Source organism: Lichenostomus cassidix, chromosome 23 (genome assembly GCF_008360975.1).
Source record: "Lichenostomus cassidix isolate B80296 chromosome 23, HeHo_3.0, whole genome shotgun sequence".
In the NCBI taxonomy this organism is placed as follows: domain Eukaryota; kingdom Metazoa; phylum Chordata; class Aves; order Passeriformes; family Meliphagidae; genus Lichenostomus; species Lichenostomus cassidix.
Window position 1 is genome coordinate 6,251,694 of NC_139503.1, and position 17,025 is coordinate 6,268,718.

At 49.0% G+C, this 17,025-nt stretch overlaps 2 long non-coding RNA genes across 4 annotated transcripts in view; one reads left to right on the forward strand and one right to left on the reverse strand.

Annotated features, from left to right (window-relative positions):
* Nucleotides 1-5,821, reverse strand: part of LOC146427908 (uncharacterized) — a 29,395-nt gene extending 23,574 nt beyond the window's left edge. For both annotated transcript variants that reach the window (XR_014856291.1, XR_014856290.1), the window contains exons 1-2: nt 5,483-5,821; nt 5,241-5,329 (exon numbers count right to left, since the gene is read on the reverse strand). This is a non-coding gene — a long non-coding RNA (uncharacterized LOC146427908). The remainder of the gene's footprint in view (nt 1-5,240; nt 5,330-5,482) is intronic.
* A 3,935-nt stretch (nt 5,822-9,756) lies between these two features.
* Nucleotides 9,757-14,005, forward strand: LOC146427909 (uncharacterized). 2 transcript variants are annotated; one of them, XR_014856307.1, is made up of 3 exons: nt 9,757-10,416; nt 10,908-11,085; nt 11,331-14,005. It is a non-coding gene; the product is annotated as an uncharacterized LOC146427909 (long non-coding RNA). The 2 variants fall into 2 exon arrangements; XR_014856308.1 differs by having other exon boundaries at nt 10,908-11,002.
* The last annotated feature ends 3,020 nt before the right edge of the window (nt 14,006-17,025 follow it).

Sequence of the window (17,025 nt, forward strand, 5' to 3'; positions counted from 1 at the left end):
AACACCACAGGCATTACCTTTCACCATGGAAAGGTTTGGATCTCCAGAGAAACAGACAACAGTGTCCCTCCTGCTTGCTGCCTGGGATGATCAGGTAGAACCAATAAATGACCAAAGAGAAGGAAAGGATGCAACACAAGGATAAGGCAGGAAGGATGGTGCTCTGATATCCAGTAGCCAACACCAAGGCCTGTTCTCAGACCCATGGGGAAAATTGCATCTCTTCCTTCTGGGGCCATGGCCATATCAGCCAAGCCAAGACTGCAGGCTGGTACAGGCATGGCTCCCACATGGCCACAGGAGACACTGGGAGATGCCTGCAGAAACCCAGCAACCTTCTCACTCCTGCCACACTGCCAAGGGAAGAGTTAAACTCTCCCCCTCAGCAAGAGCACAGAGGCAACTCCCAGGCTCCCATCTGCTCTCACTCACATGTGCAGGGCACCATACAGTTCTCTATTCCCTTTGACAAAACCAGAGCTGCTGAGATCCTGTACCACAAAGAAGAGTGGTCAAACCATTCCCAGTGTGCCAGGGGGCTGGGCTGGCTGGGAGCTCAGCACAGGGAAAGCAGTCACAGGAGGATCCTTCCCTGTGCAGGCAGGATGGTGCTGTGTCCTGGGAAATGTCTCACTCGACTGAAAGTGCCTGCTGGCATCACCCAGCCAGAGCTGTGCACAGAGCTGTCCCCCTGTGCCACTGGGTGCCCAGGCAAGCAGGAATATTTATACACAATGAGTATCCTATCTTTGCAGGACATCAGGCTCTCACAGCAAAGTTTCCCTCCCCTCCAAACCAGCAGCAACACTCTGTACTTTAACAGCCTCATCATAAACAACAATAATCCAAGAGTCATCCCAAGACACCTCAAGAGTCTGCACTCAACCTGCCCAGCTGAAATGTGTTGTTGGAAACAGACATGAAAAGAAACTGCAATTGCTGGAGGGCAACAACCCAAGCCTCACTCAAAATAACTTTTTCCAGAAAATGATCCATTGTCCAAAAGACTAAACCATTCAATAGTGAAAAAAAATCACTTTCCATTTAGACCTTTCTGGCAATTTATATTTTAAAATGTTTCTCTAAAAGGCTGGAAGAGGATGAAATATTTATAAATTATTCAAATGGAATGTTTATGTTAATTCAAAGCAAACCAAATCCTTTTTTAAATGGCCTCTTCAATGAAATTTTCAACAATTTGCCCTAATTCAAACAGAAAATGTTTCAGATACTCATTAACCATGGGATGGGAAGTGAGAGCTGATGAAAATCAGCTGATAATTTCTTGTCTAAATCACTTGGAAAGGTCTTGTGAAAAAACAAGTCAGCTAAAGGAATGAAGATGGGCAAGGTATGCAAAAGGCACAGCTTTGGATTCAAGAAACCAGGCACACCGATGGATTCTGGCCTGCAGAGGCTCTGATGACTCACGGGATTTCCTTGTCTCCACTTTTTGGCTCATGCAAATACAGTTTCTGGTCTTTCCCCTGCCCAGGGTTTGTTCTCTGGAAGTCCTGGCTCTGCAAACAGCGGGGTCAGTTTGTGCTCCTGCTCTCAGAACTGGCTGCAGCCCAGAGGAGCTCTGAGCTGAGGTGGTTGTAGTGGGGACAGGCAAAGTTTAGAAAGCTGAGGCACAAACAGGAAACAATGGGGGCAGGGAACACTCATGCTGCTGTTTTCTCCATGTCTCGCTGGGCAGTGCGCAGTGCTGGTGGGGCAGAGGGAGCATGGATGGAGCCAGGAGACCCCTCATTTAACGGCCACATTGGTGGCATGCCCCACTGTCCCATCTCCTGCTCCTCCTGCCGGCTCCACTTCATTTTCCTTGGATTCCCCTGTTGACCCCTTTCCATTGCATTTTCCATTTGCAGCCTACAATGGTTTCTGCATTCACTTTACAGGTTGGGGGTGAATTTCTTCTTAGGAAAAACAGGGTAATGCAATGCACTTGGAGCAACATTTCCAAGATATCCCAGAAACCCAGTTAACTTCCCTGCACTCACTGCAGAGATACTTCAGAAATTCCCCTGGCAAGGTTACCAGGTCTGAGACACTGTGACTGTTGCCTTGGCTTGGATATCCCTTGCAGGGTGACTCTCCATCCTGACTGCTGGGACCCCTCCAACTCTGTGCTGTGTTTTGCAACCCAGATATTCCAGCAGGAGAGTTGTCCCTGGGAGCATTGTCTGTGCCAGGCAGGCAGAGCTGTGCACTAGGTGCCCTTGTCTGACTTAATTCAAAACAAAGCAGAGAGGGAGGGTGTCAGATCTTTAACTACAGCCTGCCAGCTCCTGCACAGAGGTTTTATTCCCCACCTCCACACTGGAGCTCCACAGGGAGATTTTAAACAGTCCCAGGTATTGACCCAGGGGAAAGGAGGCATTGGTCAGCTGGAGCTTGGCAGACAAGTTCTGTGCCATGATGCTGAGCACTCTGACACTGGCCAAAACCCACATCCTTCAAATCCTGTCCTTCTAAATAAAATAAACCAAGCAATAGTTTAAAAGGCACCTGACAGCACCTCCAGGTAAGAAAGCCAGACCACAGCTGGGATAGTGGCTGAGAGCAATGAATTTTGATTAATGGTTGGATTCAATGATCCTAAAGGTCTTTTCCCACCTACATGATTCTGCATTCTATGATTCTAAGACATACAGAGCCCACAAGAGTTTGCTCTGTGCACCTCCTGGTTCTGGTATTTTTCAGTTAGCTCTGTCTACAGAGGGTATGAAACTGCAGAGACATCTGAGCACTGCATTCTGTGCAAAAATGAAACTAATAAACCACATGTTTTTAATCAGAGGAAAATAACAGCAGGTGAAAACAAAACAGTTTGCATCTCCTTTGAGACTAAGGAGCCAAACTTGCAATGCTGACACCTGAGAGGCCTAGAGATGCTGGCTGGCATCCAGCGATGCCCATTTCAGGGGATGCAGACCTGGACAAGCCCTTCCGGCCACAACACAGCGTCTAGCACCAAGTGATCCCAGATCATTCCCAGCTGGTTGGCACTCACAAAGTTCTCTGGTTTCACAAAGAGAGGCAGTGGGCTGTGTCTTACCCACCATCATCATCTCACATTGCCTGGTCTGGTGACCTGCTACTGCCTGGGGGCACCAGTGACCCTCTAGACCTTTCCTGGGTGGTGATGTAGGACTTCAGTCACTGAGAGCCCAAGGTCATAAGTCTAAAATAACTGCATTTTGTATCATACTCAATAGAACAAACTATCCCTGCTGATCATAGTGCCCCTCACTGCACCAGCTAATGGGATGGGTTTGACTTATTCCTTCCTTTCTCTCACTGGGGAGGGAATATTTGTCTTGCTCAGCAAAGAGAATGTTCAGCTCTTGTAGACAGGTAAATCTCAGAACTGCACAGTGAAAAAGAAAGGAGAAGACCAAGCCAGGAAGTGGCACATTATCTTCCTGTGTCTCTGCAAGTCATCAACAGACAGATGGGAGCACCACCAGCCAGCGGCCAGCATGGGTGGAACTGCTCAGCCCATCATCTGGAGAGCATCTACATATTCCAGAGAGGCAGAAGTCAAACCAGGCTGCCCAGAGCAGAGCACAAGAGCTGTTCAGCATCTGACAAACCAGACAAGGTCAAGCCCTGCGCTTGGGCACAGCTGCAGGAACCTCGGCAGATGACATTGCCGACACTGCAGCAGCTTGTGACTGTCAGTGGAGCACCCATGGCACAGAGCAAATGCCAGCAGCACCCTCGGTGCACAGACACCCCTGAGAGCTTCTGGCCCAGGGGCAACTGGGGGTGAATGCACTTTTAGGTGAAAGGCAGTGACCCTGTGATGTCTGGGGTGGATTTGGACACTGGAGCTACATGACAGTGGCACTGGAAGAGTGTGTGGGCAGTAGAAGGCTGTGAGGTCACACTGGGGTAAGAGGACTGAGCTGCCTCTGCATTGAGCTGCTGCCTGTATGACCCAGCTGATCAGAAAAGATACAGCTGTACTGGTAAGAATACCCATGGCAAGGTACCCTCAGTGAGAAGCCAGGGCCAAGCACTTTAGGATGTTGTCCATGGGATGGAGAAGATTCCAGAAGTTACAGAAGGACATTGACGCCATTGTCCATACCACACTTTGGAAAAAAGCTGGATTTCAAAAGCTCCAAGCACTCATCAGGACTCATCTCCCCTCCACAGGCAGAGAGGGACTCCCTGGCTCAGTGCAACAGCACTGCTGGTGCTCCTACAACTCTTGCTGGCCTTGCCCTTTCCCCCACTTCAAGCATTGCATAGAACACAAAATATTAAATAAATACATAATAAAGAGAACATTTTCATCACAGGAAGAGGACAGTGAGGGCACATCTGGTACCAAATATTTTTCTGTGCCTGCTGTGTCACTACAAGTTGGGGCAGGTGCATTTCAAAAAATAGAGCCCATGTTTGTGTATTCTTTAAACTGTCATTAAGCTGTGTTTAGGACCCAGCAGGAAACTGAAACTCCCTTTTGTGATGTGGAGGCTACTGATGTGTAAGTAAACTACATTTTAACTGGTTAATAACATCAGAGCCAGGGACTCCAGGCTGGTCTGGGTTAAAACAACCCAAACAGCAATATTCATATAATTACTGTGACATTTGTTAATATCAAGGTAGCAAAGGTCGAATGTGGATGGGGCTGTCTCAGGGTAAAGAGGGCACAGAGGTGCCTTGGACTGCAGGAAGATGCACTGGTCACCCCCGCAGGGACACCAAAGGGGTGTAGCAGGGAAGTTCCCTGCAAATCCCAAACCTGCTGCACCCCAACAGTGAGACCAGAGTGATGCTGCAGGTGGATTGGCTTGGTGGGACATTCCCATAGCACACCCCAGCCCACAGTCTAGACCCCAACCCCAAATGTGCTGGCAGAAGGGTCAGGCACACAGCTACATTCTGGCTTATCCGTGCACATGCAGAGTTTTATTACAGGAAGCCCTGGGCAGCTGAAACTGGCCACAAACCGTTTACTCTGTGTGCCCACAGGGTATCGGTTAATGCCTCTGACCCAAGCACCCATGGGAAAATACCTTCCCTGCAAAACTCCCTTGCAACCTGCCAGGCTTCCCGCGGTGCTGGAGGACATGATTGGGATTGTGGCTGCCCAGAGCCAGCCCAGCACTGCACAGCTGACACTGGAGGACTCGGTAAGGGCCAGGCTGTTGTGTGCACAGGTGTAAGCATTGCAAAGCCTCTCATGAGCTGTACCTCTGCTAATCCCTGGTGCACCCTACCTGCACCCGGGGTCATTATCCAAACCGTGTCTGTCTCCCACAAGTTAGAGTCCAGCAGCATCCACAGGGCCAGAGCTGCCACCTGGCTCCTGTAGAAACACAAATGCAAACAACCACAATGAGAAATGGCTCTGGAAGTCACTGCAGAAAGTAAAAATTCCAATTGCAGCAAAAAACTCAATCCAGGATCATCTCAAGAGGGGAAGGTGGTTTTTATTTTTGACAAAGGTGGTTCAACTCACACTCCATCTCTGCCTCGTTTCACTCACTGTTCTTTCATGCTCATGTACAAGACATGTATTGAGGCAGCCTGGCCAGGACCACTTGTGGTGACACGGGAAATGAGGGACAGCAGCTCCCAGTTCCTCATCACAGCTTGTGGATTCTCCTCAGGTGGGTGGCTGTGCCCTGGTTCTCTGGCATGCCTCTTGTACCCTGTGGGAACAGACCTGATTGTGATCTTTTGCCTCTTCACTCCTTCCTGCCTGTGAGTCATGAGGAGCAGCTGATTTACTCAGCTGGTTGGGCTCCTTTAGGGTGTGATCTCTCCTTTGTTTTAGGCTGTCCTTTGTTTTACAGCTCCCGTTGTCCTGAGAAGCTCATGCCAATTGCTCTGCTCTCGTGACCTGCTGATCAGGCAGATCAGCACATGCCATTCCTTTAACCCTTCCTCTCTCACTGTTTCTCCTGCTGCTTTCACACCTGGACATCTCCAGTCAGGACAATCTTAAGTTTTTGTTACAAATCTCCACAGCCTGAGCTGGATTCCAGATTGCTGACACAACATTACAGAAACCCCTAAAAGCACAGCAGGTTTGGGTCTGTCATTGCATTGTTTCACACCTGGACAACTACAACACGTTCCTCTTGCCAGCTCCTTGGAAAGCCTCAGCATCAGCATTAAAAGCTGGATTTATCCATTCATTCTCTCTGCAGAAGGATGGGGGGCGCTGAGTATACCACAAAACTGTCTTGTTTGCCAGGACATTTCCTTCGAAATCACTTCTCACACCAGTTGAGTAGATTCCTGAAATAATCCCATATTTTCTTTAATATATTGTGTTGGAGCCCTACATCTTTGAAACTGCATCTCCTTCATGTTCAGTTGGATACATGGATGGACAGAGAAGATCTGGTTTGTTAAAAAAGGATGAGATCTGACACAAACTACATCGAGGAAAGGCTCTGAAAGCTCATATACAGCCTGTTGATTAGATGGGGCTCTTTCTGTGTGACATCTCCTCCCCTGTCTGGTGTCATAGAATCGTAGACAACCAGGTTAGAAGGACCTCAAGGATAATCTGGTTCAACCTTTCTTGGCAAAAACAAGGTCTAGACAAGATGGCCCAAAACCCTGTCCAGTTGAATCTTGAAAGTCTGCAGCTAGGGAATCCACCACTTCCCTGTGGAGATTATTTTCATTGTGAAAAATTCTCCTCATGTGTCTAGTCAGAATTTCCCCAAGAGTAGCTTGCACCTATTGCCTCTCATCTTTTCCATGTGGCTCCTCGTAAGAAGGGTGTCCCCATCTTCTTTGTGGCCACCCTTTAAATATCGGGAGATGGTGAAAAGATCTCTCTTAAGCCTTCTTTTCTCAAGACTGAATAAACCCAGGTCATTCAGCTTTTCCCCATATGGCAACTTCCCAACCCTTCGATCATCTTTGTGGTCCTTCTCTTGACCCTCTCCAGTCCATCCACTTCTCTTTGTGTAGCAGGGGCCAAAATGTGCACCATATTCCAGGTGTGACCTGACAAGTGGAGATTGTACCAGGAAATTACTTCTCCATCTCTGTTGGTGATGCCACTGCTGATGCAGACCAGCCTCACACTGGCTGTCAGCCACTGGTCACTCTCAACACACTGGTCATTGTCACTGAGCTTGGTGTCCACCCCCACCTCCAGGGCCTTGTCCCCAGAGTTAGATTTGATTTTGGGAAGAAATTCTACCATGTGACGGTGGGGAGGCCCTGGCACAGGTTGCCTAGAGAAGCTGTGGCTGCCCCATCTCTGGAAGTGTCCAAGGGCAGGCTGGATGGGGCTTGAAGCAACCTGGTCTGGTGGAAGGTGTCCCTGCCCATGGCAGGGAGTGGGACTGGCTGAGCTTTAAAGTCTAGATTCTATCATTCTAATGTGCTAGAAGAGGATGGGCAGGAATATTAGCAGAGGAAGGGTGTTCACTGGAGGAGAGACAGGAAGGGGCTGTGAGAAAGGACCTGTCTCACAGGATGCACCGGGAGATGGAGGCTCATGGAAGGACATCACAGTCTTCCCCCTCCTACTTTTTAAGGGCAGAAGAGCTGCAGTCATCAGTGGCCCAACTCAGACTGCCCCATGGGAAGAGCAGAGAACAGCTCAGAGCTGCAGACAAGGCACCCTCCATCCCCTGTGCCCTCAGATCTTGCACATAGGTCAGGAGGTCTTTGATCTTATTTTCTGCTTGTGAGTGGAGCCCAGAGGAAGATGGTGAATCTCCAGGCCTTGTGTCCTCAAACTAACTAAGGGGAAACTGAAGCCAAGTGCTCCTTTGAACCTGACCTGGCACAGTGCCCTTGTAGCACAGCCAAGGCATCTCTGCTGGCCTGACCAGCACAGTCCCTGCCCGTCTGTGCCATCAGCAGCTGCTGCTCATGGAGCCATCGAGTGCCTGAGCAGCTCCCACACCTCCAGACTGAGCCAGAGCTGCCAGAGCTGGTCCATCAAGCCAGCCCAGGCTGCAAATCCACAGCTGACAGGACAAGCCCAGAGCAGACGGGACAGCATTCCTGGGCTGCAAGCAGAGCCTCTGGCACCCTCCATGAGCTGTTCTCAAAGGGATTATGCTTGCAAATGAGCTCAGCAGGCTGGGACTCCCAAAACAGCCCCAGTGCAGCCAAGAGACCATCCCCTGCTCCACTCCCAGCATTTGGAGTCTTCAAAGGAGGCTGTCACAATGAGCAAGATCCCACCCTGGCCTCTGCTCCCCTGGCCACAGCCATGTGAGGGGGCTCACCAGGACGGTTCTCCTTTCCTGTCAAGAGCTTTGCTCTTTGCCTCGTGTTCAGACGCTCACACAGCTCTTTGCAAGGGCAATCATCTTGATTTTTTTTTTTTTTTCTATCAAAGGTTTTCCTGTTTCATTTAGAAGTTTTCCTGCTTCCACAGAGCTTAGAGAAATGGGTCTCCTTATCTGCAGGCATGAGCTGATAGCAGATGAACTCTGGCAGGTCTTCCAGGCGGGTGTGTGCAAGGTGATTTCAGCCATAAACCCATTGTGGGTGGAGCGGGATTTTTTTTCACTCTCCTCATTCCCCAGTTAGAAAGTTGCACTGATTTTCAGATTCTCTGTGCCCCCATGGATTTGTATCTGCTGAGGGACCTTTGACTATAAAAGCACCTGCCCAGCCATGCTCAGAAGGGGTGTCATTTGCTGGGTGCATCCAGTGACTTCAACCCCAGACAGGCAGCCCAGGATGATTCTGCAATTTTTCTCACAGTCCCCAGCCATTGAGCCTGATCCTGTGGTGTGATGGGGGGACAAGGATGGAGAGCCCACCACCCCAGGGATGTGGAGAACCATGCTAGAGATGCAGAGTGAGCTGTGGAGCTCTGGGTGCTGTCAGTGAGCAGAGTAGCACAATGCAAGGGGAGGGCAGGAAGCCACCAAACAGCCCTTTTGGGGACTGAGGGGTTAGACGACACGCCGTGCTGAGCAGCAGGAGGGGTCAGGACTGCTTCCTGCAGAGCATGAGTTCGAGCAGGGCTGTGGCCACCCGGACACCCCCTCTCCCTGGCAGGAGGATGCCTTTGTGCACAGTTTATGCATAATGGATCTTCCGAGGAAAGAGATACTGTCTCCTTGCTCCAAATACAATTTCAATTAGATGAATAGCAGCATAATCCCATAGAGGCACTCAGCTGGGAATTGACCATGGGAGAGGCAGCCAGCCCTCCCCCAGCCAAGTAGTGAAAGGGGATCCCCCCCCTCAACCTGCTGGCGAGGAGGCCCTGAACTCTCCAACAGGGACCATCTGCTCCCGCAGCAGCCCCTCCTCCCGCAGCCCCCAGCAAAGAAAGAGCCAGGGCTGCCAGTGCCTTCTGAAACAAAGGCAGCACTGAGATACTGCTGCCTTCAGCCCCCCGGGACAGAGGAAGAGGAGGGAGCGAGAGCCCCAGTGGCTCCCTGGGAGACCTCCTTGCTGTGACCCTTTGGGAAGGCAGAATAGCGGGGGGGATGCTCCAGGAGAAGATGGGGCAGCGAAATGGGGAGAAACTATTGTCCCCCTGCACCAGATGATGCCACCACAGGGAAGGAGAGAAAGGAAGGAGGATAGATCACAGGGACACTCTAAACAGTCCTTTTCCTCTTGCTCTGCCCTGGCACATCCCAGGGCAGGCACTTGCTTCCCCTGCCATCCTGGCCAAAGGGCAGAGCCACTCTACCATCTGCCAGAGATGACACAGCAGCAGTGCAAGTACAGAGCTGAGCACTCTCTTTCCTCTGAATATCTCTGGGCTCTCAGAGGGAATTTCCTCTTGCATTGAAATTTTCAGACTTGTCCCTTAGTGCCAGAGAGGTAATTTGGGGAAAGTCTTGAGAAACCTACATTGTGCAACTGGGAGTTTAAAAAGATTTTCAACCCACAAGGCAACTGACACCACTTTTGTCAGCAGGTCTTACCAAAGCACTCTGTTACAGCAACCCCTTCCCAAGCAGGAACACACTTCACTCGCTACTCCACAGCAGATGTGCTCAGCTCACAGGTACCTAACCACCAGGCCCTGGGCTTTTTGGTGTCCTACTCCACCTACCTCAACACCTTCCAGAACAAATCTCCCTGTCAGGGGCACCCTTCATCTCCCTGCCTCAGGACAGATGGGAGAGCAGTCCTGCAGCCTGTGAAGGAGCATCATCCAGCAGAAAAGGCAGCCTGGCAAGCTCTGCGGGGCAGCAGCAAGTCATTTTCTTGCTAAAGTCAACAGCTCAGAGCCTAAATACACACAGCTGGGCACAAAGTGGCTGGAGATCACATCTGCTGAATAAGAAGTGGCCATTGTTATGCTTTGTCACCCGTTTCAGAGCAGATAGCACTTTAAAGCCATTTGGTGTTGCACTCTGAATAGTTAAAAAGGTCAGGCTCTGAGCATGGCCAGTGGGGTGTTTTCCCAGCGCTGGAGCATGATGAGAACATTCGCAGGTGCGAATATTTGTCTGAACATCCGCTGCCTTCCCAGTCCCCCGCCTCGGGAGGGGAGAGCTTTGATCTCTTCCCCAGCTGAGACCTGGAGCACGTTGTGCTTTCCCTGTCCCTACGCACCCTCTCCACAACCTGTTGCTGTGGAGCAGGACTAAAGCCAGGGACACCGAACCACAGCCCTGAGGGAGGTGGGCGGGGGGGGAGCCGGGGGCTCAGTGGCGGGTTTAGCACAGCCTGACCCTGCAACCAATGCAGCAATGTGCTCTTGACCCAAGATGCAGAAGAACATGCTCACGAAAGGCCGGCTCTTCGTTGCCAGTGAAAGGGGCACTGCTTTCTCCTGCGTTTTTCTGTCCCGGGATGCTGCTGGAAGCACAGCAGGCAGCCACAGCCAGCCAGGCGTGCACCCCACCACGCTGCTCCCACAGCGCAATCACAAACTCAGATATAAATCGTGGTTAACCTTTGCTCTCTCTCCTATGTTTGTCCAGAGGCTACAGAAATATTGCACAAGACACGTGATATCCAGAGAAACAAAAATAGCTTTGATGAAACTGTCCCACAGAGGGAGGGCTGCGAGTTTTTGGTAAGCCAGTGCTTCTTACAGTAAGTGAATGCATTTGGGAAAATAACGAAGACCAGGTATTCCTTTATCAGCAGAAAGGAAAGGTATGTGTTGGGATCTCAAAAGGGCCAGACACACCCCCTCATGACTCACCTGCAGTAGGGCTTTTCACTCTGACTCTGACTTTGACGTCTTTGCAAAAGCAAAACAACTTCTTTCCCATCAACTCAGCTCCTTCCAGCTACCCTGACTTCAAAAACTCCTGCTAATTCCTTTTTTCTCCCCTCTATCTCTGCCGCAAAACAAAGTTAAACATGTCCTAATGCCTTGTTATTCCTGAATGATGCAGGATTAACCAGAAGAAGAGAACCTGATTTTGCTAAACTGACTGGGATTTCAATTGCCAGAAAAATAAACACCTTGCTTTGCCCAGTACAGAACTGACTGCAAGATGTTTACATCTACCTGCAGAGAGAGATATGACCCAGCTGTGCATGTATTTGTGATGCTAAAACTGGAGTCATAAAGGATGATAATCACGGGAAAGAACATTTCTGTAGGCTGAAACTCATGAAATCACCAGAAAAGGTAGCAGAAAAGCCTAGTGACTATCCAGGCTGAGTTTATGGAGAGGAATCATCTGTACTAGAGCATACAAATACAGCTTCATGCAGCTTTTGTATTGACATGCCACAAACCTGGGACTGAATGAGTTTTACCAGCACAAATGTTGGGAGGAAAGTGAAGTTCAAAGCTGCATGCATGAGTAACCATGGAAACAGAATTTTAAATTTGCACATGCAAGTATTTGTATCCAAAGTACTTTGTACGCTGGGCCAATGCGGGAAGAGGGACACCACCATGTCACAACTGGCCAATCGCGACTCAGAAACACAGCTTGAATTTCAAATATCACCTACTTACAGCAAACCTCCGTCCTGAGTGGAGAAAAAAGGAATGTGAAAAAACCTGCCTGGAATTGCCATCTGCTCGTGAATATTCCACAATTAGCAGGGACAGGATTCATTGGATACATTATTCATTGTGGACTATTCGCCCAGATCTAACACCAATAGTGCAATGGGTATTTAAATATTGCGATGAGGAGCCATTGCAGACATAGAAGGTGTATGTGACGGTCCCCATGTACGAATATGGATGTGCTCCTCTCCTGCAGCAATCTCTGGGAACAATAGCTGTGTGGTAAATACCTTGTCCTCTGCACCAAGAGAAAACCTAGAACTCTGTGATAAACTGCAATTTTAAATCCCTTTTCCTGTTCATTTGTCCTCTGCCTCAACCCCTCCTCCCTCAGCTGGGCTACTCATGCCCCAATATCAGCTGCCATTTCAGCAACAAAGGCACTTGCTGTTTCCCTTGCTTTGGAAGAGGCTTGGTGAGACAATGTTTTTTCCATTTCCACCCCAGCCTTCCAGTGTGACCCACGTTATGTGAAAACCATAAAAACAAAACAAAAACCTCCAAGTGCAAAACTATATTTGCACTCTTGGCTTTGCCAGGTAATCTCCATGAGCTGCCTTGCAGTTTGCAGTGGCCACAGCACAGGTGGGTTTTAGGCCACTTTGCAGGTTCAGCTTTCATGGCATGGAGACAAGCAATCCATGGCCATCAGTGGCAGATTGACCCTTGCAGACCTGTGTGCCACATCATGGCAAAACAGAGACACCCCAAAAAAACTCCTCAGCTGAAAGTGATGATCAGCAGGCACAGAAAGAAACAGCCTTGGGAGAGGGGCAGGTTTGGAGGGTTGTTGTGTGAGGCTGGCGCAGGATGGAGCCAACGCAACCAGGCTGTGCCAGGCTTGCTTAAGTAGAAATAACACAGAGAAATAAATGAGGGAAAATTATAAGAAAAAGGAAAAAACCACAAAACATACAAATCTAATGAAAAAGTCCAAAGTAGCATGGGATGGGGTTATGCAATTTCAATTTGTCCAGCTCACAGACAAAAACTCCCTGCAGCAGCAGGGACTTGTGCAAGGGACAGTTGTGAAACCCCTGTGCTCTGACAGCTGTTGCCCAATGCTGCTGGGTAGCAGAGCTGTACTCAAGGATAATCCAGGATCCTACAAACACCACAGCCAGGCTCTGGCACTGTGCACATACAGACTTTCACCATAGAGTCTGGGCTGAAGTCCCTCCTCAGGACTGTGCAGAGCCGGCAGCACTGCAGACCTCTGCCTCTGATGGGCTCACCTTGGAATGGGGCAACCATCCTGCAGGAAGAAGTGGTCAAGAGCAGACAGGACAACCTTTCTGCTGTTATCAGTAGCCACTCCCAGGCTGCTACTGATGAAGTCTCTGATGGGTCAGGGTTCCCCATGCAGAAGGTCTACAGATATCATACACAGGCACACGGTGACTCCCCAGGTGATTATTTCCTTCCCCATTACAAAAAAATTGTCTCCTGTGAAATAGTAGAATGTGAGAAACTCACATCCAAAAGGACCTGTAACATCCAGGACTGTATGCTCAAAGCTTGCAAGGGGACCAATCTTCCTTGGGGTGCATAGGCACATCAAGGCTAAGTTTTTGGTCCCAAAGGTTTTGAGGCAGGGGGTAAATCTTGGGTCAGTGCTCAGACATCCATGTTTAAGGCTTTGAACAGGGTCTACTGAACATGCACAGACCAGACAAGGATCTGGAGATGCTCCTCTGAAGGCAAGAATGTAAAATTCATCAGTGTGGGCTCCAGGAGCCAAAACACAGTCTGGGAGCTCCCATGGGAGGGCTGCTGGGTCTGGGGTTTCATTAAACCTTCCTACTTAGATTCTCAGGATTATTGACTGGAAGGGTAATTCCCAGCTGGAAGAGCATTTTTGATAGCTGAATGATTGTCCCGTGTTTTGAGTCTGCAAAACCGTGGGGTTTCCTCTCTCATCTCTGCTCTGCAGGGTTTGACTTGGTGCAAGCTCCACAGATGTACTCCCTCATCATGCTTCGCAGGGATTAGGCAATTAAACAGTGATTTGGCAAATAGTTTATTTGCTAAAAAATGTGATTTATTGAGGTTTAACTTGCAGCATAAATTTGGTTGAAAGTCATTTTTATTATCTGGACTTGCACTGCCTGAGGGAAGGGACAGTCCCCTTTCACCCACACATCTAGGGAGCCAGCCAGCCAAGGTCAGGGGGTTTGAGCCCCATTTCACAGGCACTTTCCTTCATTCTTCAACAACAAAACCCACATGGCAGGACTTATTCATTCCACATGACCAACACAATAGTTACTGCCTTAGTGAGCTTGAAAAACAGACCAAGAGCTGCCCACCTATTACTCTAGGAGGAATTTCTGTTCTTGCTCAGAGCTGGATGAAGAGCAGCAGTTACATTTCATACATTTGCAGATGTTCATTCATTTGTCCCAGGCCTGCAATGCTCCAGAGCCCCTTTGGAAGGAGCCAGGATCAGTGAAGGATGTGATTTTTAAAAGAAAACAAGAGATGGTTTTTGGAGAGACCTTATAGCATCTTCCTGTACCTAAAGAGACTCTAAGAGAGCTTTGAGAGGGCTATAGAGAGCAACTTCGGATAAGAACATGGAGTGACAAAACAACAGGGAATGGCTTCAAACTGGCAGAGGGCAGATATAGATCTGACATTAGGAAACACTTCTTTTATCATGAGAGTGGTGAGACACTGTGTGTTGGTTTGAAAACAAACCAGTGGGAGATCACAAGTCCAGACTGAAATTAAAAATAAGTGAAATAATACAAGGAAAAGCGCTGACAAAGTCAGATACAACCTAACACCCTGTTAGGGTGGTTGTAGCAGTCCAACTGAAGTAGTCCAGTTGAAGCGGTGATCCTGTGAAGGTCTAGTCTCCAGCTGAAGATCCAGTGGTAGCTCTTGTCCTCTGGGAACCCAGTAGACAGGGCTAGCTCAGGCAGTTCCAAGGCCAGGTTATATCCAGGTGGGAACACCTGGCTCCTCCCTCCTGGGCAGAGCATCCCACAATGGGATGAGATGAGTCCATGAGTCACACGGTGGGTCCCTGATGGCCCATTGTCATCATGCGAGGTGGGTCATTAGCAGGTGATAGCAGCTAATGGCCCACAGCTGGTGGTAATAGAAAAATACATCTGTATTGCAACCTAGGACACACTGGAATCCATTGCCTAGAGAAGCTGCAGCTGCCCCATCCCTGGAAGGCCAAGGCCAGGTTGGACGGGGCTTGGAGCAAGCTGGTTTAGTGGAAGGTGTCCCCGCCCATGGCAGGGGCTGGAACAAGATGGGCTCTAAAGTCGCTTCCAACCCAAACTATTCTGTGATTCAGTGCCAGCACAGCATCAGACCCACCCCAATGAGCCCTAGAGCACCTCCAAGCCATGTCTTGTGCCACACAAGCCAGTGGTTCTCCTTTCCAACAGCACTGTCACTCAGTCCCTCAGCAGCCTGGAAGAGCAGCAGGCAAAGACAACTTGCCTGTGGGACTACATGAGGGGCACAGGCTGAGTCTGAAACCACAACAAAGAGCCTCGGAGAGGGGAGATGAACACACAGACCATGGAGAGAGGCATCAGGTACCCAAAGGGATCAAAGCAGCAGCTCCACATCTTGCCTGGTCCTGCTCCTTTTCCTCTCCAGTGCTGAGGTTTTCCCAGGTACAGGTAGCACTCTTTTGCCTCTCTTTGCTGACTGGCTAGATAAAACTCCAGATGATAAAAAACCAGCTGTAACATGCCCACAGTGTAGGAGAACATCTTCAACACAAGGGCAAAAGCCACCAAACCCAACATCCCTCACCATCATCCTGCTATTCATAACCTACAGCTACAGAGTTATAGTTCATTCGAAACTGGGAAGGAAACCACTCTATCATTTTTTTTCCCCTCTTGAACAAAATCTTTGAGCACACCCATGAAAGTAAAGGGCTTGGGGAAAAAGAGAAAGAATGACAAGAAGAGCAACACATTTCAGAGATCTTAAATGGAAAAGGGGAAAGGCTGTGAGGGTGGCAATGATGGGTTCACTAAGTGCCACCTGAACTGCAGCTGCTTTCAAAGCAAGTTTAGGCCATGCCAGAGGGTGGTCAGCAGTTCCTGTCTGAGACCTGTTCATCTCAATAAGTTTCCACTAGCAATGCAGTTGGGCCAAAATAGAAATTTGTTGTTGGAATTTGTCAATTTAGATCACATTTTCTATAGACAAAAAGTCAAAATTAATCAGTTCATTTTTCTCTTTTCATTTCAGTGAGGTAGAAAGTTTCATTTGACTATTATTTATTTCATTTAAACATTCAAAGCTAAATAGACTCTTACGCAAGAACAAAATACATGCATCAGCATTAGATATCCACCATGTAAATCTTGCTGCAATGAGCCACCAGTACCGAATTACTGAGTTCTGCATTTCCCTGAACTGTGCAACTACTCTTTTCCTTGGTGAAACCTTCCAATTTGTGCACTGATGTGAAGTCACATGTATTTTCTTATGGCTGCAGCAACTTTGTCTGATAGGATCTGATAGGATAGTGTCCTTGGGATTGGATTACTTGATGAGCCTCCAGAATGAGCAGCATTTGCAGGATTTACCTGTGATTCAGTCACTCCCTAGAGGTAACCGGGCAAAGACCCAGCTCACAAAAAGATGTACCCTTATGAATCCATTCTGTTCCAGTGCAGACTGAACCAGACTGGTACACAAATCATGGTTAATATCCTCTGAACTCTCATGTTATGCAAAAAGGGTCTATTTAAATCCGAAACTGAGATTTGACTTTGGGAAGAACACCTTTTCAAGCCCTGGGTAGAAAGGGGTTATTGCTCTCTTGTAGGAGACTTGTAGGAGAGCCTTTCCTTTGTTCTTTGATCCAGGTTCCTCACCCATCCACACTGCATCCAGCATTTCTGGGCCAGCTCCTCTCAGGGCTATTCCCTACAGGAAGTGCAGAGGAGGCTGCCCCAGGTTTGGTTCCTCTTGCTGTTCCCAGATCTCCACTGTGTCAGACACAACCTGACTTGTCCTCCCCAACACACAGGAATTGCTGTGACTGTCCTGTCCTGAGCACATGCCCCTTGGGACTA